This window comes from Labeo rohita, chromosome 1 (assembly GCF_022985175.1).
Source record: "Labeo rohita strain BAU-BD-2019 chromosome 1, IGBB_LRoh.1.0, whole genome shotgun sequence".
NCBI lineage: Eukaryota > Metazoa > Chordata > Actinopteri > Cypriniformes > Cyprinidae > Labeo > Labeo rohita.
This window is the reverse complement of record NC_066869.1, coordinates 48,844,240-48,868,120: the sequence shown is the minus strand read 5'-3', so window position 1 is coordinate 48,868,120 and position 23,881 is coordinate 48,844,240. Positions and strand designations below refer to the sequence as shown.

At 34.4% G+C, this 23,881-nt stretch overlaps 1 long non-coding RNA gene across 1 annotated transcript in view; it reads right to left on the bottom strand.

Annotated features, from left to right (window-relative positions):
* Positions 1-12,018: 12,018 nt before the first annotated feature.
* Positions 12,019-23,881, bottom strand: part of LOC127171269 (uncharacterized) — a 28,886-nt gene continuing 17,023 nt past the window's right edge. Inside the window, exon 3 of the long non-coding RNA XR_007828490.1 lies at positions 12,019-12,161. This is a non-coding gene — a long non-coding RNA (uncharacterized LOC127171269). The remainder of the gene's footprint in view (positions 12,162-23,881) is intronic.

The following is a 23,881-nucleotide window of genomic DNA, read 5'->3' as shown; positions in this document are numbered from 1 at the left end:
TCGCGCTCTCCCTCTCCGTCTCTCTCTCTCTCTCTCTCTCTCTCTCTCTCTCTCTCTCTCTCTCTCTCTCTCTCTCTCTCTCTCTCTCCCCTCCTGTGTGTGTGTGTGTGTGTGTGTGCGCGCGGCTGGACCTCAAATGCGAATCACTGAGCCCTGTCCAGAACATGTCCAAGTCACGTTTCACCTCTAAAAATACAATTTTGTTAAAATGGTAAAAAATAAAAATAAAATAAAATAAAATAAAAATACCTTTGTTTGGTTCTTATTATAAGATAGACCAAAAAATAAATTAATTAATTAATTAAAAAATATAGATAATTTCCTGAGCAAAAATTACCAGTACATTTTCCGTAAAACTTCCAGGCATTTCCTTCAACCTTAAAACACAACACAATGCAATGTGTAACATGCATAACCTGCATGGTTACAGATTGATCAATCTAAAATAATTCTGGGGACTTGTTACAACAATTTAAATAAATGCAAAGTTGCAAGTTAAAAATTGTTAATTAATTAACTCTTGCCAACATTATTTTGATGAGTTCTGTTGACGTAATGCTGATCGTTACATTAACTATATGTTATTATATGCGACCCTGGATGACAAAACCAGTCATAAGGGTCATTTTATCAAAATTGAGATTTATACATCATATGAAAGCTGAATAAATAAGCTTTCCATTGATGCGTGGTTTGTTAGGATAAGACAATATTTAGCCGAGACTATAAACTATTTAAAAATCAGGAATCTGAGGGTGCAAAAAATCTAAATATTGAGAAAATAAGTTCTTCAAATAGTGTTCTTAACAATGTATATGACTAATCAAAAATTAAGTTTTCATACATTTACAGTAGGAATTTTACGAAATATTTTCATGGAACATGATCTTTACTTAATTTCCTAATGATTTTTGCCATAAAAGAAAAATCAATCATTTTGACCCATACAATGTATTTTTGGCTATTGCTACAAATGAACCTCAGCGACTTAAGACTGGTTTTGTGGTCCAGGGTCACATATGTGACCATGGACCACAAAACTATATAGTACGGGCATATTTGTAGCAATAGCCAAAAATACATGTATGCGTCAAATCATTAGCATATTAAGTAAAGATCATGTTCCATGAAGACATTTTGTAAATTTCCTACCGTTAATATCAAAACTTAATTTTTGATAAGTAATATGCATTGCTAAGAACTTTATTTGGACAACTTTTAAGGTGATTTTCTCAATATTTTGATTTTTTTGCACCCTCAGATTCCAAATTTTCAAATAGTTGTATCTCGGCCAAATATTGTCCAATCCTAACAAACCATACATCAACGGAAAGCTAATTTAGCTCATTTCAGATGATGTATAAATCTCAATTTCAACAAACTGACCGTTATGACTGGTTTTGTGGGTAACCTAATAAAAATCTTGTTAACTTTGGACATTGGGTAGTGGATGTCTAGCTCCCAGCATGCTTTAATTGCTGACAATAAGTGTTATTTTATGCATTTTTAGTAAATGGAAAGACTAGTTAACATTTAAAGCCGTTATATCTAATATTTAAGAATTTGTGATTTTTTTTTTCCTTAAAAAAAAACAAAAACTATATGAACACTGTAAAAAATGTTTAGGATTATTTGAGTTTTAACAATAAAAAGCTTGCGTCTTTCAAAATTTCACATTTAATGTTTGTTATTTGTGAACTTTCTGATGAAATGTTTCTAAACCATATTTCATTGACTTGCATTAGAATGACTGTCTAATGCAAGTAACACATAATATCTAACTTGTTCATTGACTTTACATGGTAAATAAGTACAAATAAATACACTTAAAACTAAAATCAGATAAGAAAAAGATCAGTGGCTCAAGGACCAGCACTCAATTAGTTGCCACACTTTAAAGGGATAGTATACCAAAAAATAAAAATTCTGTCATTAATTACTCACCCTCATGTCGTTCCAAACACGTAAGACCTTCGTTCATCTTCGAAACACAAATTAAGGTATTTTAATGAAATCCGAGAGTTGCAATGCAACTGAAACATTCAAGGCCCAGAAAGGTGGTAAGGACATCATATATATAAAATATCTTAATTTGTGTTCCAAAGGGGTGAGCAACTAATGACAGAATTTTCATTTTTGGGTGAACTAACACTTTTTTTTTTTTCCTTTTTCTTTTTTTTTTAACTTAAAACTTAAACTTTTAACTTAGTGTTTATGCTACAAATTAGGTTAATCTAACTCAGTGTAGTTTATTGGTTGAACAATGTCTGTAGAAGTTGTCATAACTCTGACAAAAATAATTCCCCAATGCAAAGCATTGCATAGTTCATTAAGAAATATTAACATTCAGTCTTCATCTGATATAAACCATTTTCAAAAGAATTTATTTCTTCAGCAGTGTGAGGAATAAAAATCTGCTATTCACTTAAAGTCTCCCCCTCTGCTGAAACTGTCAAATCTCATTTGTTGCATCTAATTTACACCGCTTTGCTTCATCTTAAATCTCATGCCTGACTCTTGTACTGTTTGTCTAGTTTGTCACAGGGATGGGTGTGATTTCTCAGCCCACCCATTGCAGTGATTTCTGTCAGGTACAAGAGACATTGTGTGTGTGGTAAAATATTATTACTCACAGCAGCTAGTGCTCCTAAAAGTAGGCTTTACATTTTGTGTTAAATTTCTTATTTCACCAAAACGCACCATGGTACGACGTGTTTTACGACATTACCGTTTTTAGTTTTATTTAAAAATTAGTTGTAATACTGAATGTTTTGATGCAAGATCCCGCTGCTGATATATATAGTCCCAAAAGTGCAGTGCAGTCTTGCCAGACATGTTTTTAATACATCCACTTGTGTGATGTTATTTGCTTTTCTCTCAACACTTACAATGAAGTCATTTCGAGGCAAGACACTACAGGCAAAACCAATGTTTTTCATGCACTGGTCAATTTTGAGACTTTGTATTTGGTTTCCATAACACGTTTTTCTTTCAGACTAGTGGAAAGAAATGACATTTTATCTATTTGTATCGATATTTCAATTACAATACATCTCTGTTTTCTCATAATAAGATTTTTCTCCACTTCAGCCGCACTATTTTTGTCGTGGATTTCAATTATGAATATTTAAAAGCCGTTTCTCAAAATAACTTTTTTCACTCCACTAACAATACATAATACTTAAACTAAACATAACATTTTTATTCTTATCTATATTCTGGAGGGTTTTGAAGCATGTGTTCTTCTATCCTTTTGATGTGTAATTTATTTTTTTATTTTTTTATTTTTCTCTGGCTTATGACAGTATTTTCTGATTTATGAAGTGATCAAAAGAGAAATCCAAAATCCCTTCTGTAGAAACATTTAACTCTAATATGCCAAAAAAAATCTGGCTTTATCCAATGATCGGATTAATGTTATGCAAATTTATCCAAATTAGTGCAAAGTTAATTTGTTAAATGCTTGATTTGCAAATTTAAACAAATATTTCAGAAAACTTGTCATACAAAACAACTGTATTAATGTACTGTGATTATGGTGATATCTATTAGTAAATAATTTTACCCCATATATTTGGTGTCTATTAAATAAAAAATGTTCACTGTAAACCATTTCCATCCAATTCAATTATAAAAAAAAAAAAAAAAACTGTACAAGTAATTTCAACTTATTTAAAAAAAAATCTTGTCTACCGAATCTCATATAACTTGGATTTTTTTTCCATCACTCCATAAATCAAAAAAGCAATGTCAACAGCCTGAAAAAGAAACACATTTTCATAATGTTTTCAGGAATAAACTCTTGTATAAAAGAAAGACAAATAACTTATGAACAAACCGCTCAGCAAAAACCTTCAGAATATAGATAGGAATAGAATTGTTTTGGTGTATGTAAGTGATACGGAAGTAGAGAACAAAACTTTTTAAATGTGTGTATTGTAACTAAAATCTACAGACGCAAATCGATAAAGTACAAAGATAAAGCCAAGTGAATGTTTTAAGAACAAAAGCCTCTTTAAAACCCTTCAGAATATGGCTAAGAATAAATGTGTAAAGTTTGGTGTATGTAAATGATACTGAAGAGGAGATAGAGCCTTTAAATTATGTGTTACAGTTGAAATCTGCAGACGCAAATATATAAAGTGCAAAAATAATATCAGCGAATATCAGTACATTAGTTCATGTTATTTGTCTTTCTTTTCTACAAGAATTTATTCCTGAAAACATTATGAAAATGTGTTTCTTTTTTGAGGCTATTGATGTTGTTTTTTGAGTTATGGAGTGATAAAAAAGAAATCCAAGTTATATGAGATTCAGGTAGACAAGATTTTAAAAAAATGAGTTTAAATAAGCGTCTTACCTCAGACCCGCCCTAAATCAGCTGTAACAGTCTGACCTCCATTGTTTCAATGCCGGAGCAAGGATGTAAGTTAGACAAGAATATCTCCGATTGAGCGACTGAGGTGTTGTGTTGCTGGATGTAATAATGAACATAGTGGTCGTCATTTACTCCCGACATCTGAGCCGCTGAAGATGCAGTGGATTATGTTTGTTTGTGAAGGGAATGCACCTCCCCATCTACATAAACGCGTCTATGTTCGCGCAAATCATTCGTGGTCCAGCTTCACCTACAGCAAAAGTGCGTATAAGGGGTTTATTATGAATCTCTACAATCACCTTTCCTAATAACATGCTAGTTAGCAAGTTTAGAGGCTAAAGTAAACAGGCTCGTCACTCCACAGAGAGAAGAGAGGGGCGGGGCGAGCAGAGCTCATTTGCATTTAAAGGAACAATCCCTCAGAACGGGATGATTTTTGCAGAGCTCATTTTGACAAGGTAAAAAGGGTGTTGTTTTACATTACCATTGAGAATTTTTAACCAAAGTATATTTTAGACTTGTCATTAAGACCTAAATAATCATATCAACTTGTGGAAAATGAGCATCCAGTGACCTTTAACATGAACAAACCCCTAAGTAAAAACCTTCAGAATATAGACAGGAATAAAACTTGGTGTACAAAGTTTGGTGTACTGTATGTAAGAGCTGCTGAAACAAACTAATTTTGAGAAAACAGACATGTATGCATTATAACGAAATCTAGTTTAGCATGTATTGCAATTGTACGACGGCGTTTTAGTGCCACCTTAAAAAATAAAAAAAAATCTAAGATTACGAGATTAAACTCGTAATATTTCGAGAATAAACTCGAAACTACGAGAATAAAGTCGAAATGTTACGAGAATAAAGTCGAAATGTTACGAGAATAAAGTCGAAATGTTACGAGAATAAAGTCGAAATGTTACGAGAAAAAAAGTCGAAATATTTCGAGAATAAACTCGTAGTAATACGAGATTAAAATCGTAGTATTTTGAGAAATAATGTCAAAATTACGAAAAGAAAGTCGTATTTTACGTGAATGTATTGTACGCTTCCACCCACAACACAAATCCACTGAAGCTGTCAATGCAACCATTAATTGCAATGCCGTACGGCTTGAGTTTATCATATGAATCCATATGCCACAATGCGCTGGGACCCCGGCTGAAGTACTGGCGAAGCCGTTTTTCTACTGTCGTGCCGAACGGTTCTTAAAACGCTGTCCGTCTCCGTTGGCATGCATATCCCCTCAGCATTTGTTGGTAACCTTATACCTGTCGTCGCCTTTTGTTTATTTTATTTTTTGCGTTGTTTGTAGTTGTGTCCTTTTTTTCTGTTATTTAACAAAGTCCCAAAAACAGAAACATCTGATCATCATCCATATCTCTGTTTATATTACAATTGCGTTACCAAGGCAACGACTGACACATTTGTGTTTACATTCCAAAGAGTTCCGTTATCAGCACCACAGTGGAAAATGAAGCCGTATCCGTGCTGACTGGCCCGGATCGGCACGGATCGGCACGGAACGGAACGGTTAAGCGAAGAGAACGGTTCGGCCCGATAGTGGAAAAGCGGCTAAAGTCTCTTGAGAAACAACATCCTGTTCGAATAGCACACAGATGTAACCACCGATATCCGTGGAGTCGACCACTGGTCGCCATTTCAGACTGCACAAAAGAGGCAATTTCGGAGAATAAAGTCGAAATGTTACGAGAATAAAGTCGAAATGTTACGAGAAAAAAATCGAAATATTTCGACTTTTTTCTCGTAACATTTCGACTTTATTCTCGTAACATTTCGACTTTATTCTCGTAACATTTCGACTTTATTCTCGTAACATTTCGACTTTATTCTCGTAGTTTCGAAATATTACGAGATTAATCTCGTAATCTTAGATTTTTTTTTTTAAGGTGGCACTAAAACGCCGTCGTACAATTGAAATCTGAAGTCAAAATTTGTTAAATTATTTTGAAAGTAACGGAATAAGTAATGGACTACTAATATGTACTTCAAAAGTTTTTCAACTTTTATTTTTATTATTTTTTTTTTTTTAAAGTGGCATCATCAGAACCTGTTTTCTTGTTCAATACTCAAATAACTGTATATCAGTGAAGTATTTTCATATTTACTTCTTTTCACCATGACAGAAAGTCATTGAACATATATATTAATGCATACAAGTCCATCTGTCATGTCCTATATACCAGTTGAGCGCCTCACTAACCAACCAAACCGCTACAACCCTCTCAACCAATTCCCCAGTCTCATGTTACTCCAACCACAACCCTATTCACCTGAAAACATCCGTTTTTCTTTGCTTTGGGTCTGATTTGATGAACCCGTGCTCTGGCTTGTACGTACATGACGTTCCATCTGGTTCAAGCACATGTCAGTCTTGTTTGGAGACCAAACACACAGCAGGGGTTCTGGGTCCAGAGCTATCATTAGAAACAACAGGTTTACTGAAGTGAAAAAGCACCCTGTTAACGATAAACAACCTCTTCTGGAAAGATTTGGGAGGATCTAAAATAAAGAACCATGGTGTTAAAATACAGTCACACTGCAGGTAAATGTCATTATCTACTGAATGTTTAACTGGCAGGCTAATTGTGTCAAAGTACATTAAGAAGTTATTTTGGATTTCTCTTTTTATCACTCCATAAATCAGAAAATGCTGTCAACAGAGAGAAAACAAACACATTTTCACCATGTTTTTAGGAATAAAATGTTGTATAAGATCAGGCAAATGATATATGGATAAACCCTTTGTTTAAAAAAAAGAATATAGTTAGGAATACAACTATAAAGTTAAAGGGAAGTGAAGTGAAGAAACAAACTCATTTTGAGAAATATTATTGTTGTGGAAATCTGCAGACACAAAATAGATGAAGCGCAAAAATAAAACCTGAAGGAATGATATATGAACAAACCCCTGTAAAAACCCTTCAGAATAGAGATAAAAATGTAAGTTTTGGTTTATGAAAGTGCTGCTAAAGTGGAGAAACAAACTCTTTAAAGATATGGACTGAAATTGAAATCAGACGCAAATAGATAAAGAACAATAAAACAAACACTTGAGTGTATTTTGCATGTTTTCTTTTTCAAGTCTGAAAAACAATTTATGAAAAGCCAAAGGCCAAAATCTCAAAAGTGAGCAATGCATCAAAATCAATTGCCTAAAATGTCTCGCTATAAAATAAAAAACACAAAAAAAGTGATACAAGAATGTCTGAATGCAAAATGATTTTCTAATGGCTTGTTAACCAAAAGAAAAAACACAAAATAATTTATGAAACAGTAAAAATGTGAAAAGTTCAAAAGACAAGACATCCAATTTTGGCGTTTGCATTAAAATAAATTTGCAACAGTGATTTTATAGACACAGAAAGCATGTTAAAGGCAAGTAAAGTGTCTACTTTAATGTTTCAAATTACATAAAATAATAATAATAATAATAATAAAATGTGATCCAGGATGGCACAACCAGTCTTAAGTAAAACGGGTATATTTGTAGCAATAGCCAATAGATAGACAGATAGATAGATAGATAGATAGATAAATAAATAAATAAATAAATAAATAAATAAATAAATGGCTCAATTAATTAATTTTTCTTTTATGCCAAAAATTATTAGGATATAAAGTAAGGATCATTTCCTTACGTATATATATATATATATATATATAAACTTAGTATTTGATTAGTAGTATGCATTGCTAAGAACTTCATTTGAACAACTTTAAAGGCGACTTTCTCAATATTGAGATTTTGAGATTTGCAAATAGTTGTATCTTAAAAAATACTGTCCTATCCTAACAAACCATACATCACAAATGTCAAAATATGGGTGAAATAATGTTGCATTATTTACATAAAAATAAAAAACACACGTATTCTGATATGCACTTATTAAAATATCTAAAATAGAAAGCGATCATACTAAATATGCCACAATGATTTTTTGGTATATGAACTATTGTTACACAGAATTATATTTTTCCGGTAAATAAAGTTTCCTTACATCTTTAACATACAAAAATATCACATCATGGTTTCCACCTGTTGAAATTAACAATCGGTTGTATAAAACTTGTGACAACTTGCCCCAACTTGATATTAGTGTAAAAAAAATTCTGTCCTGGACTTTTTGATTCAAAACTCATATCTCAGGTCTTCCTTATTATTCTGTCCAAATGACACGGCGTCTTCATTTCGTATGCCGTGAATGCGAGCGTAATTTGTTTGGTAAGGTGAGAGATGACAAAATAATTAAGCACAGTTCAGCCCTCTGTGCAGCGCATGCAGGATGAAACTAAATATCAAAGAACGTCTATGAGAAATAAATCAAAACACGACTCAGTAGGTCACATTCAAATCACCAGTTACAAATCATCTCCTCCCAGTCACAGCAGCTGAAATTAGTATCATTGCATATTAATAATGGTGTCTTTATGGCTATGATTATGTATATGGACATCACCCTGTGCTCTTGCAGAAATGCTTTTATTGAATGCAATAACAGAATATTGTAGCAGCGTGGAAATGACTGTAATAACAGAAAAACACAAGCACGCAGCTGCTATTAAATTATTCTGCTGCACACAACCGTGTTTCAATCGCCGGGATCATTTCAGGTGCAATGAGAAAAACACAGAAATCTGCTTAAGCAAACATCTAGATTGAAAATATACTGATGAAAGTATTGACGTTGTGCATCTGTAATTTATGTAATAGAAGTGTGTTTTCTAAAGAAACAGCAGTGTTTGTAAGACTGCAGACTTGCATTTAAATTTCTCAATATTTATTTATTTAATATAAAGTAAGACTTTATAGAGATTTTACATGTATAATATTTTTAATGATAAACATTATTTTTTAAGCATTATATAATCATATAATCACTGCTAAAAGTCTTAAATGATGTAGAATACCCTAACAATGTCACAAGAATATTTAAGATAATTAAATGGATTCTTAACTATATAATTTATATCATCATTAAATTAAACTTTTACAGCTGTAAATTGTTTTCATTTTCCAGCTAAAACTCCAGACTCATAATAGAATCTGAAAGTCTGAAACCAAAATGTTGAAAACCTGAATTAATGGAAATGATTGAATGGAAACGAAACTCCTGTCATGCTCATGATGTTCCAGACTTACTTTCATGCGGGGAAACACAAAAGGAGAATTTCTAAAGACCAATTTCCATGTTCTTTTTGCACTGAAGCCACAGAAATATTTCATTTTTAAGAAAACTATTCCTTGAAATTATACTTTCAAATCACTGTCATTTTGAGATTGATTTGTTAGCTTGAGTTTCAATCTTGACAGAAACACACTCAAATGCAAAAATTAATTGATATAAACTATTAAATCAATTTTAATATGATTTTAAATATTTAAATGTTTATGCAAATTAATCAATTAAATTTTAAATGCAAATGTCATTATATAAATTCATTTATATTTATTTATTTATTTCGCGATTGATCGCATATAAAATAAAAGTTTGAGTTTGCCAAATATATGTGTGTACTGGGTGTAATTATGTATATATAAATACACACAAATCTACATATACATTTAGGAAAATTATGTTATTTATGTACAAAATCTTTTTATTTATATATAATATACATTATATAAAAATTCAAAGAAATACAAATACTTGTAAATATGTACATATCAGTCAACCTCAAACTTGTGAGTAATATATATATGAAGAGTTCAGATGCAAAACCAGCTAAAAGCCATCTCGGTCAAAAATGAGATAATGATACTGAGTGAAAGCTCTCGACACACAGTATACGTCCATCAAATACTTTTACTTCAAACTCGCTAAATTCCAGCCTCAGCCCAATCAGAATTACCAGTACTTACATAGAAACCTATACAAAGTAGCCAGAAAGGAATGCTCATTTTAAAGAAATACATCAGATGGATTTAGAGGCTTTTGCATCTGAATTCTTCATATTATATATATGTAATATGAATATGTATGTATGTATGTATATACATATATATATATGTTTTATTTTTTATTTTTTATTTTTTTTTATTTGTTTTGTTTTTTTTTGTTTTTCATATTATATATATATATATATATACACAGTACTGTGCAAAAGTCTTAGGCCACTAGTATTTTCATAAGCTAAAAAATGGTTTAAAGTCAGTTAAAATCTGTCTTTTGCTGTAGTGTGTCAGTAGGAAATATCAGTTTACATTTCTAAACGTTCATTTTTCCATTAATTATAATAATCCAGTGAGATTTTTGTATGGAGCACAGGCTGTTGTCAGACTCCTTGTGCAAACAGAGATGTGATCTCTCCATCATTCAATCCAGTCTGTCTTAAGGAACAGAAAAAACGGAGAGAGACTAAATCCAGAAGAACTGTGGCAACATCTCCAAGATGCTTTAAGAGTCCTATACCTACAAAGCTACAGTACTGTTAACATTTTTAGACAGTTAGGCACATAAAATGAGGATGCTGTCAAAAACAATGTCATAAATAGATTTTCTTTATCAGTGGACTTCTTAACTAAAATAAATCAGCATTTGATGTGACCATCCTTTGCATTTAAAGTAGCTTTTGCCCTGTGTGCACTTGTGCAGAGTTTTTCAGGTAGCTTTGCAGGTAGGTTACTTGAAACATCTTGGAGATGTTGAAACAGTTCTTCTGGATTTAGTCTGTTTCAGTTATTCTGTTTCTTCATGTCATTCCAAACAAACAAAAATCTCACTAGATTATTACAATTAATGGCAAACAGAATGTTTGGAAATGTAAACTGATGTTTCCTACTGACACACTACAGCAAAAGATAGAAATAACTTACTTTAAACTATTTTTTAGCTGGTGAAAATACTAGTGGCCTAAGACTTTTGCACAGTACTGTATATATATATATATATATATATATATGTATATACACATACACACACACACACACACACACACACACGAAGAGTTCATTTGCAAAAACAGATAACGTTTTTAATAATTTTTAAAAATCATGTTTTTTATTGTGCATTCTAACTAATCTCAATCAAACTACAGCTGGGTTATTTATATCACTTTTTATTTTTATTTATAGCACTTTGTGGCAAAATTGTTATGATGCATTTTTTTATTTTTAAGATTAAATGTCTGACACAAGGGCAGAACGATGCAACCTAAACATAACAAGCATTGGAACGTATCAAAGCATCAAAAATAAATAACAAAACAAATCAACCTGATACATAAAGGTGCCTGTAGTAGAAGAAACACCCAAACAAACACATGCTGATTTACATGCACCTGTATGATAAACATGAGGACATTTTCTGTTTGTAATTTTGGATAAAGAACATGAATGTTTAGGAGTTGAGTCTGCAATCACGTACCCGAGTGAGTACAGAAACTCCTACAGGTGCGGACTGAGATAAGCATTGTGCATCTGTGTGTGTTAATCCATTCAAGCTCTAAAAACATCTTTTTAATATTTCTTTTGTTGTTAGTTGAGAAACAGCGTCTGTCACCTCCAGTTGTCCTGCTCAACTCCTAAGAACCTTACAGGACCAAACACGAAGCAATAAAGTACCGCAAAACAGTTCTCAATGACAGAGGACATAATGGCGAGCGTGTAAACGCGTGTCCATCACTCTCCTTCACCAAATGAACGCTGGGGATATTCTCCTTCAATGCAATGACTATTGGCAGATGAATCCTGAAGTACAGCAGATGCTGGTCTATCAATTATAGGCAGCTGTCCAATCGAATCAGAGTGTGTCTCCATCTGCTCACAATGACGCAGGGAAAAGATAAGAAACACGATTGTTATGAGAACTGCTTGTTATTAATATTCAACGGATTCATGTTGAATTCATGTACAATGCATTCTTTATTTTCACTGCCGTGCATCTGCAATACAGCCACGTGTTTTGGGTTATATTTCACTGACGGGTGTAAATCAGGTCCGTTAGCTCAGTTGCTTTTTCATACCTCTGCAAAATTCTGTTATGTCTCATCACAGGATCAGATGCTGCTAAATGCATTTTAGAAAAGAAACAGATCATACAGTCTTACTTTAGATAATCATTTTCACTTTCAATCAACTAATTTTTATAATCTAAATGTAAAATTTGAAATTTGAAAAAAGCACAAACAATACAGTAGCACGAAAAAATATATTTAAAACTTTAAAATCTTGTTTTATATATGAATATGTTAAAACGTAATTTATTTCTGTGATCAAAGCTGAATTTTCATTATCATTTCTCCAGTCTTCAGTGTCACATGATCCTTCAGAAATCATTCTAATATACTGATTTGCTGCTCAAGAAACATTTCTGATTGTTCTGCCCACAATTTTATGGAAACAGTGATACATTTTATTTTTCAGGATTTACAGAGTAGCAAGTTCATAGGAACTGCATTTATGTGAAACAGAAATCTTTTGTAACATTATAAATGTCTGCACTGAAACCTCCAATAGTTTTGCAGAGCTCTGAAAGTAGCTCGGAGCAAAAAAGAGTGTCAGACTTCAGCGCAGTCACACCTGTGCGGCGAGAGCGCAGATATCAGTGTCTCGGGACGGCAGGACGGGTGCGAGCAGCGGGAAGAGCTGCGATCAGTGTGATGCTTAGAGGCGAATGTGAAGCAGGAACTACTTCCCTGTGTCATCATGACCCGTTACCCAGCTATTACCCCTCCAGCGGCGGCGGCGGCACAGATACTGACTCCGCTTACAGCCGGTGATGAGGCACCTCAAGCTAACAGCACCTCATCAGAGCTCCCATAAAGCCACAGCGTCTCTCCGTTAGTTCTCAGGCTCGCTAGGTTTCGGATACGTTTATAAAAGAGTGCTTTATGTCTAACTTTAAAAAGTGAGCTTAACGTGAAAATTGCTATCCTTTACTCACCCACATGTCTATTTTATTTTTTATTTTTTGTCCACAAGAAGTCTACTTTTATATGCATTTGTAATGTAATTAAAATCTTAAAAAGGTCTGGGATCAAAATGACGAGTAAATGACAGAACGTCCTATTTTTGGGTGAAATATCCCTTTAAGAAGGATGCTGAGTGCAGTTTCTGGTTACATGAGATGTTTCATGAGGTGAATGTGTTTGCAGTGGTCAGATTAGATGAAAGACAAATTATTTAACATTTGGTCAAGCTGCTGGAAACACTGTGGGACAGAATCAAAGTCCTGGATGCATTTCTGACAGCTTTGAAAAGCAAGTGGAGAGCATCCAGGCAAACAGAAAACCACTTCAAAAACCATCTTTATATACAAGGCAAGCATTAAATCCACATTATAAAACAGACTGAATGAGGCACATTTGAAGCTGATATACAAGCAGCATCAACTTAATATCAAAGCTGACTTTAGGTTGTTGAACTATAAGATCTGACTAACATTAGCAATAAATTTGCTGAAACAGTGACGTTGCGTAAACACGTCATCCATTTACAGCTCATGCACACCTTTGTCAGCGTGAACAAAAAAATGCACGATTAAACCCAGTGTTACTGTGACCGTGATTACTAATTATAAGCATGATCACATTAACACAGTCACAGTATTGGCTTTACACAAGCTCTGTGGCATAAATCGCATTATAAGCGTGTGTGCAAGCAGACGGTGTGAGTGAAGAGTTTGTCCATGAGTCCACAGAGAACTGCTGCATAAAGTGGCTCGAGGCAAAATGCATGAGTACATGAGCTCTGGAGCTGAGAGAGGCTCTGCAAACATCAAAGCACTGAGACGCTTGACAAAGTGCATTACAGAGGCCACATCTGCAGCAGCTGTAGATCAGTATGAAGAAATGACGCATGTGGGGAAAGTGCAAAAACAGCAGAAACCAGCAAGGATTCATTCAGAGTTACGCATGTGAGATGGAAAATGGCGACAATTCCAGGAGGAATTTGATGCATCATCACCTTCATCATCCAAGTTCAATGCACACTACTGTTCAAAAGGTTGGGGTCAGGACAGTTTTTAAAGAAATTCATATTTTCATTCAGCAAGGATGGATTCAATTTGACAAAAGTGACAGCAAAGACATGTTACAGAATTACAAGAAAAAAAAAGTTGAAGAAAAAGTCGAAGAAGCAGAATTTGAAAAAAAAAAAAAAAAAAAAAAAAAAAAAATCTAAAAAAGAAGTCTAAGAAGCCGAAATAAAAGAAAAAGTCGAAGAAGTAGAGGTCGGAAAAAAAAAAAAAAAAAGGTTGAAGCAGCAGAGGTTGAAAAAGTTAACTCGAAGTCGAAGAGAAAGGTCGAAGAAGTAGAAGTCAAATATGTTCAAGAAGCAGAATTCGAAAAAGTCAAAGAAGTCAAAGAAGCAGAATTTGTAAAAAAAAAAAAAGTAAAAGATGCAGATCAAAAAAAGTCAAAGAAGTCTAAGTTGCAGAATTCGAAAAAGAAGTCGAAGTTGCCAAGTCAAATAAAAAGTCAAAGAAATAGAAGTCAAATAAGTTGAAGATGCAGAATTCAAAAGTCTAAGAAGTCAAAGAAGCCAAAGTAGAAGAAAAAGTTAAAGATGCAGAATTCGAAAAAAGTCTAATAAGTCGAAGAAGCAGAATTCTTCAAAAAAAATTGAAATTTTTGTCATTTTTATGTCATTTGGAAATCTCTATTCATCTGTGAATGCTAAAAAATAAAATATATCACAGTTTCCACAAAAATATGAAGCAGCACAACCATTTTCAACATTGATAATCAGAAATGTTTCTTGAGCAGCAAATCAGCATATTAAAATAATTTCTGAAGGATCATGTGACACTGAAGACTGGAGTAATGATGCTAAAAATTCTGCTTTGATCACAGAAATTACATTTTATCATGTATAACTGTATTTTTGATCAAATAAATGCAGCTTTGGTGTGCAGAAGAGACTTCTTTTAAAAACACCTTGCTGACCTTAAACTTTTATTTATGTAGTCATAATTAAACACACAATGGACAGTCATATAAGTAAAGGTCATAGGTCACCATGTATTTCAATGCTACATTTACAGTGTTACAAAGAAAAAAGACTTTGAAGAATTGACCACTGCAATGGACACCAGCATCAGAGGGCTAAAAGCATGCATAATTTGATTTATTGGCTAACAAAAAAAAAGGTCTTGTTTTAGGAGAAGCAAGAGAATTACACTTGCACAGATCTAATATGAATATAGTGATATTGCATTTATAAGCTTTGTTTATACTTGTCCTCTATTTAAATTCATACAGGAAGCCTAGCTTTCTGAATAGCATGTCTGAGTCTTGTATTCAAGCCTGTTTCCTAATGCAGCTTTCTAATAAACCTGGTATTGTGAAATATGAATACTGTTGCTTACATTCTTCTATTCAAAGTCACTTTGAATAAAAGCATCTGCTAAATGCATAAATGTAAATATGCGAAGCTCAAGTTGCTCTTGATAAAAGCATCCACTAGTAAACGCCGTATGTAAATATCAGTCTCATGCATTAGGGTCGAAAGTCAGCAGATGATCTCCTAACGGTCGCATGAAAACTGCCCTTACAGTATAAAAGTGATTGAAACTTCCTCTGCAGAAGCTCCAGTGGGACGAAATCCAAAAGGTGGACAGATATCGCAGTGACACAATTAAACTCAGGGGCTCAGATGTCATTATAGTGAAGCAGATCTCATCCAACATCTCTGTGACCTTCACTGCCTGTTCAGCCCGTTGCTTAACCGCCTCAACCTGACCTTTCTCAGCTGGCTCTGTGTCTCTTATCTTTTATATTACGTGATAAAACCCGGCTCGTTTTTTGCTCTTCCTCTCTGGCTGAACGGAGGAAAAAATGGGATTGTCGTATCAGCTGTAGAGGACGACGGGAAGAGGAGAGTTGGCGTTTCTGGAGTCAGGTGATAGATGATGTGTTCCCCATTGATACGCTGACAGTGATGGAGCTTAATGTCAGCGTGGCCCCATTGTGAGCTTGATAAAGGGCCGACGCATTGGCAGGCGTTCAGTGTGATTAGCACGTATCCTTCTCTGTCTGTCTCGGTTTCTCGGTGTCCCGTGTTAAAGAAGCCTTCAAAACTTGTCATTTTGAGACAGTTTGAGAAATCGTCCACTGAATTTCCACGCACAGAGAAAGCGTGTAGCTTCTGCACCAGTAACATCACTGAGCGAAATCTTCCATTCCATCTTCTATCAGTTAGACTAAAGGCTGGAATACACTACATGACTTTTAAAATCTGAACAGATTTTTAGTAAAAAATAAAAAACACAATTTGTTGAGTCAGCTTAAAATAATTTGTTCCCCTGCTGCCTTAAAATTTTAAGTTCACTCAACTAAAATAAGTTTAGTCAACTTGAAATGTTAAGTTGTACTAAGTAAAAACTTAGATATTTGTGTTTGCTAAACTTAACAGATGGGTAAGTAACCCAGCTGCCTTAAAATTTTAAGTTGAATCAACTAAAAGTAATCTAAGTTGTCACTTAGTATAATTTAACATTTCAAGTTTAATAAACTTTTTTTGAGTTGACTGAACCTAAAATTGTAAGGCTGCCAGGTAACAAATTATTCTAAGTTGACCCAACAAATTGTTTTTTACAGTGTAGGCATCATGCACATACCGACTTTCTAAATAGTGACAAAGGAAAACTGGACAACACGACTGAGGATCACACACTACCAGACTTTACAGTTGTTCCGATCACAACAAACTCATGCAGAAACGTGTGCCTTGTTGCTAGGAAACGCTTGACAAATGAAAACAGTATGTGTTCTAAAATCGTCTAAAAACATCAAACATGTTTTTTATCCTCCAACTGGATAGAATCAAAGTCTGAAGACCAAAAAAAAAAAAAAATTTCTACGGAAACTGTCAACTGTTAACTCAAATCTGTAGACTGGCTCTGATTTTCGGCAACTAGCGTCAGCTTCTCCAAAAATAGTGTAGTGTATTCCAGGCTTAACAGATCTCCCTAGAATTCATGCAACTTTTTATGTAACAACTCTGACCATCGCAATTGAGTTAATATTTCACATGGAAGCCTGTTTCCACCATTGAATAAATCGAATTGTGAGACGTCAAACTTGCAATTGCGAGTTATAAAGTCCAATTCTGAGTAAAGACAAAAAAACTATTTTCTTACAATTGCAAGTTTATAAAATAGAAATTCTGACCTTTCTCTCATAATTCTGACTTTTTTCTTGCAATCACGAGTTTATAAGAAGCAATTGTGAGAAATAAAAAATCTGAATTGTGAGATAAAAAGTTGCAGTTACTTTTTTTACTTTTTATTCAGTGGCGGAAACAGGTTCCACACAACTTTTTTCCTCAAAATTTTGAGGAGGAAAAAAAACAAAAGAAAAACATGGCAAATGGTAAAATATAGACTCAGACTTGTGATTAAGTCAGACTTGAAAGAAAAAGTACCAATTAACTTTTTACAACAACAACAACATTTAATAAAATACTAAAATAATACAATTCTGACTTTTTCCCCTTAAAATTACAAGGAAAAGTCTGAATTGTAACTCCAAAAGAAAAGCCAAAATTGATTAAATACTTACAGTCTTGGTGAGCACAAGATTCTTTTAAAATGATTCAAAATAAATAAATAAATATAAATAATTCATACTGACCCTAAACTCTGATCTTCAACACAAAAAGTCAAAAAGAGAGAACCATCAGAATCTAAAACCTCCTCTGTTGCATGAAAGGTTTGTGGGCAACATAATAAAATGCGCTGGAAATAATATATCATAGTAACATTTGCATTGTGGGATGCACATTTACATGGGAAGCATTAATTCTAATCCTGCATGCTGTTTAGAGCGTATAGTTTGTGACCCGGGATGCAGCTTATGTTTGGGCTTCAGCGTGAATAGAAGTCATCGGGGTAACTCAAAACAAATGCACATAGTCACCAAGTGGCGTAACAAGCAACAGCTGTTCCTCATTGATGCACATCATGCAAGAAGAGAAAAAGAAAACTGCCAGCTCAGCTGGGCAAGTGAAAACTACATGCTGAAGCTACCCGGTTTCTCCATGATGGACATACTGGCACACATCCAGCATGCTTCATCCTCAACAGTTAGATCAAGACCCAAGGTCATATGCCCACAAACCGGCAGTCAAGTTTTCAAGGTTAGTGGCATCAAATAAGACATTCAGAGTTTAGTTTGATGTACTTGGCAGCAAGTAAATTAGATATCCTCCAGAACAGCTGTATGCAGCTTATTTATAACGTAAGACTGGTTGCAACCATTTGTATCTTGAATATGCAAAGCTTCCAGCGTCATTCACTTCCAGTTAATTTTAGCCTAACAAAAACAGTCCTTTATGCTGCTGTTATTTGTTATCATAGTTATTTACTACCATGGATACACTACCAGTACTTAATGTTTTAGAAATGATTTTTCTTGGTTGTGCAAACATTAAGGGAAACATTACTGGAATGTTACTTTTGAATGTTCTCTGAACATTCCGAAAAATTTGTAACATTTAAAAAAAGTTCTACTAACATCCAACCAAAATGTTTCAGGAATGAAAATGTTCCATGAACGATGCATGAACCTTGCCAGAAGGTTCTGTGGAAATTCCCTGTTAGCTGGGCAGAAATTCTGATTGCAAATTCTACATGCAAATTTAAGATTTTAAAAAGGTTTTTTTTTTGTTGTTTACACGTGTCTAATTAGGCAGCAAAATAGGTTTTAAGATTATGCAAGAAAATTACTGACTGTCTCAAAAATATTTAGGCAGGACAGGCTGCACAATTGTCGTTTTCCTGGTTCATGCCATTCCCAGGGTAAACCTTATCTAATTACCTGAACATCTGAAAGAGCAATTGAACAGCAGTATCTGAATGACTGCAGACTGTTATATCATTAATCACTAATAAATCCCACATGCCCATTGGAGTAACACATCTTTATAGTGGTAGTGGAATAACCCGCTGGGAGTAACGGTTGAACAGCAGGCGATGTCGAGGGGGCGTTAATTTAGCTAGCAGTACATACTGTATGTTCAGCACCAATGAAAGCAGCAGCATCTTCTGACAGAGCCGTAAGATGCTCTTTTACAGCAGCAGAGCTTCAAGTGGCAGGACAGCGCTGATGAAAGCGAACAAGACACCTTGTTTATGTTCTAGTGGGAAAATCTCACAGTATTTGCCATTCTTTCATAAGACAGCCAGCAGGATATTAACTTTTGAGTGCACTGCTGTATGGTTACTAGGGTGTTGCAGGAGATCGCTACGTGGTTTCTTACCGTCTATGATATTCTAGTTTCCGGCTGGGATTTTTCCTTCGATGTAAATCTTTTACATTTTCTCAAAGCAAGCGAAATATGCAGTGTCCACCCGGCAACCAAACGAAACACCCTAGCAACCACAATAGAAGTAGTGATGCTTGCCTTAAAGGATTTCACGGAATTAAAGCGCTTTGGGAAATCAAAGACTGTGGAAAGATGAAGTCTCAGCATCAATAATCTAGTTGACATTGTAAGCACATATAGTCAGATATGGAATCACGGCTCTAGACTATCATTCAGGAGTTTAAGAGCAGATTTATGAGCTTTATCTAAACCTATATGAGCTCGACTAGAAATATCATTCACACCTCAAAATTATTCAATGTCTCCATACACATATCACAGATGATTTATGAAAATACACCTCAATATATGATTCTAATTTTGTCTTCATTCTTCTACACAACACATTTAAAAGAAAGGCTCAAAGTGTGTGTGTATGTTATATATATTCTTCTAGATTTTTTTTTATATTTTCATGTTTTCATATTTTTATCCATTTTAAAGTTGTTGTTTTGTGTGTGTGTGTGTGTGTGTGTGTGTGTGCGCGCTTTGGTTTTTTTAATGTTGTTTTAATTAATGTTTTATTAAATAATAATAATAATAATGTTTTGGGTTCTAGTATATATACACACATCACCAGAGAAGATCCTATAGATCTTTAAATATTCATTAGTGTTTTTGAAGAATGTTCTTTATTCTTTGTGAAGTTAAACATAAAATGCATTGTCAGAAATGTTTTTCTTCTTTGACAAGTGTTTTTGTTCTTCAACATAATGACTATTTCATTTCTATCCACTCTGAGCAACTAAAGGTTTGTAATTCAGTAAATTATTACTGAGAAGATCCTATATAATGACAGAACACATCAAACATGATGTCTCCAATATTTACTGCAAATATAATCTAGTATCAAAACAAAGACTGAGAAATAAGGTCAATAAGTTATTCATGAGTTAACCAGAAGAAACACAATGTGCAGAATTCTCAGTTGCCAGCAAAATTTGGAAACGTCAACGTCAGACTAACAAATTATGACTTGCCACTGATATTAAGGGCAATTTGACGTGATATAATTAAAGGTTCCATTAGAGGTTCGCAGGGACGGAAAATAACCACCTTTTCATTCATATCACAGCTTGTGCTGACAGACGATTCTGACATACAGAAAATTACAAAGCAGGGAAAAATGAAAGGAATATGAGAAGTTGTGATTTGTAAAATAAACAATTCATAATATTTATTGCCATCAATAAGTGATAGAATGATTTTTTTAAAGAAATAAAAATATCTTCAATGTTGTTTCTCCTTGATGCTGAACTGTTCAGCCAAAAAAAAACTGAAAATTTTTCACTAAAGCTCTCAAACATTTCCTCCAGGGTTTTATAAGAGAACTCGATTTCTCAAACTGCACTCTGGTTCAATCAAAATCAAAACTGTAATCCAAATCAGTCTCAATCTGAGCATTTTTCATCATATGATTTAAGGAGCTTTGCATTTGTGGTCTACATAAACAATACTGACTGTATCTGTTTTCATTTCTCCACAGAAATTTTATGAGAAACATCCAGACTATATATATATATATATATATATATATATGACCCTGGACCACAAAACCAGTCGCTGGGGTCTATTTGTAGCAATAGCCAAAAATACACTGTATGGGTCAAAATTATAGATTTTTCTTTTATGCCAAAAATCATTAGGAAATTAAGTAAAGATCATGTTTCATGAAGATATTTAGTACAATTCTTACTGTAAATATATCAAAACTTGATTTTTGATTAGGAATATGCTTTAGTAAGAGCTTCATTTGGAAACTTTAAAGGTGATTTTCTCAATATTTAGATTTGTTTGCACCCTCAGATTCCAGATATTCAAATAGTTGTATCACGGCCAAATATTGTCCTATCCTAACAAACCATACATCAATGGAAAGCTTTTTTATTCAGCTTTCAGATGGTGTATGAAGCTCAATTTCGAAAAATTGACCCTTATGACTGGTTTTGTGGTCCAGGGTCACATATAGTCATGCATCTGCCTTGTGAACTTCTCTGGTCTTGCTGAGTGAGCAAGTATCCTATATGGACGTCTGACCTATGGCTTTATCTCAAGAATCTTGCCGTCAGGCAATGAAGAAAACATGTTGTGATATTGATCGGCAAGCCGTTGTGTGGTCTGATGACAGCTGTTTCTTTCCTCTGTTAACACTGTGCTGGAGAAGAGCTGACTGTGTTTCTGTGCAGTTTAACAAGCAGAGCAGTTGGCTGAAGTTGACATGATGTTGATGTGCTACAGACATGAATCTTAAGATAGTACGTCTTGTTGAGGAGAGGTGCGATATTACTGTTGTAGGTCATAAGGTGAACAATTTTACTCGGCAGACTAAAATAAATAAAAATAAATAAATAAAATAAACAGCACAAGAATTTAAGAGACACCCACAATACACCAGCAATGCCATAGCAACGCCCTGGCAACCGGCCATAACATTCTAGACACAGCACAGCAACAAGCTTAATTATTCAAAACACTTTAGCAACTGCATAGCAACGCCCTGGCAACCTGCCATAACATTCTAGACACAGCACAGCAACAACCTTAATTATTTAAAACACTTTAGCAACGGCATAGCAAAGCCCTGGCAACCAACTATAACATTCTAGACACAGCACAGCAACAAAACACTTTAGCAATTATTTAAAATTATTTAAAAGACTTAAGCAACGGCATAGCAACGCCCTGGCAACCAACCACAACATTCTTGTCACAGCACAGCAACAAGCTTAATTATTCAAAACACTTTAGCAACAGCATAGCAACACCCTGGCAACCAACCATAACATTCTAGACACAGCACGGCAACAAGCCTAATTATTCAAAACATTTTAGCAACGGCATAGCAACAACCTGGCAACCAACCACAACATTCTAGACACAGCACAGAAACAAGCTTAACTATTCAAAACACTTTAGCAATGGCATAGCAACGCCCTGGCAACCAACTATAACGTTCTACACACAGCACAGCAACAAAACACCTTAGCAACGGCATAGCAACGCCCTGGCAACCAACCAACAACATTCAGAATACGTAGCAACAGCACAGGAATGCACAAAAAACATCTTCAGAACATTTTATCAACAGCTTTGCTACAACTTGGCAACTAACCATACCATCTTAGACACTCCATAGCTATGGACTAAAAACTTTTACTTACAGTAGCATCTGCAAAGAAATGGACTAAAAAGGCTGAGACTTTAACAGCCAACCACAAAAATCAGCAGTGCAGGAACAAACTCAATTTTTCCTTGGGATCCACTGAGATTTTCTCTTTTTTTGGCGTGTTTACCTTGCAGCTTTACTTCATCGCTCATTGCGTCAGGGTTTTGCCGGCTCACCAGAACATTATAAACCGCTCCTGGAATAAAACTAACACTAGCCCTGGTCTGAATTCATGAGGTTGAGCGAGCACTTGTCAGTTTTTTTTTTGTTTTTTTTGTGCGCGTTTCCCCTGTTGGGCTGCTTCTGAATGCTCTTTGACTATCAGCAGCGCCTGTGCATGTGATCCGTAACTGTGTGGGACAGCGAGGGTTCGTATGTGATTCTCTTGCGTCTTTAATGACAGCAGGAAGCCCGTCAGAACAGCAGCTCAGAAGGAAAGAGACCTGTCGGGCCCGAGGCAGCTCTCTTACTACAAACAATACACAGAACTCCATCACAGCGGCTCCCTCACATGTGCTATCAGACTCCAGAGCCGTCTCCGCAGCTCTTGGCAGGGTCCGGGACTGATGAATTCACAGTGTTATGCAATTAGAATACAGAACGACTGGGCGAATTTTACCAGAACCGACAAGCTGTTCAGCTCATACTTCACCCTGAGGTCAAAAGCAAAAATATTTTAACTATTGGCGCTAAAAGCAAGCTTTATTTTCAAGATTTCTTTTGCATTTTGCAATGAGGATAACCATACATTTGTTTAATAGAATTTTCTGCATTAAAGGTATATTTGTGAAGTATTTATTTATTTATTTCATTATATTAATTTATTTTTATTTTATTCTATATGTTTATTTAATTATTTAGTATATTTTTTATTCATTTCACACATGGAATCAAATAAAATCACTTCACTAAGTTTGAAGTTTTTAAAACAGTTTCTTATTTTGTGACAATTTATGTTCTTTGAATGAAACACTAAATATTACAACATACAACCATCCCACAACCT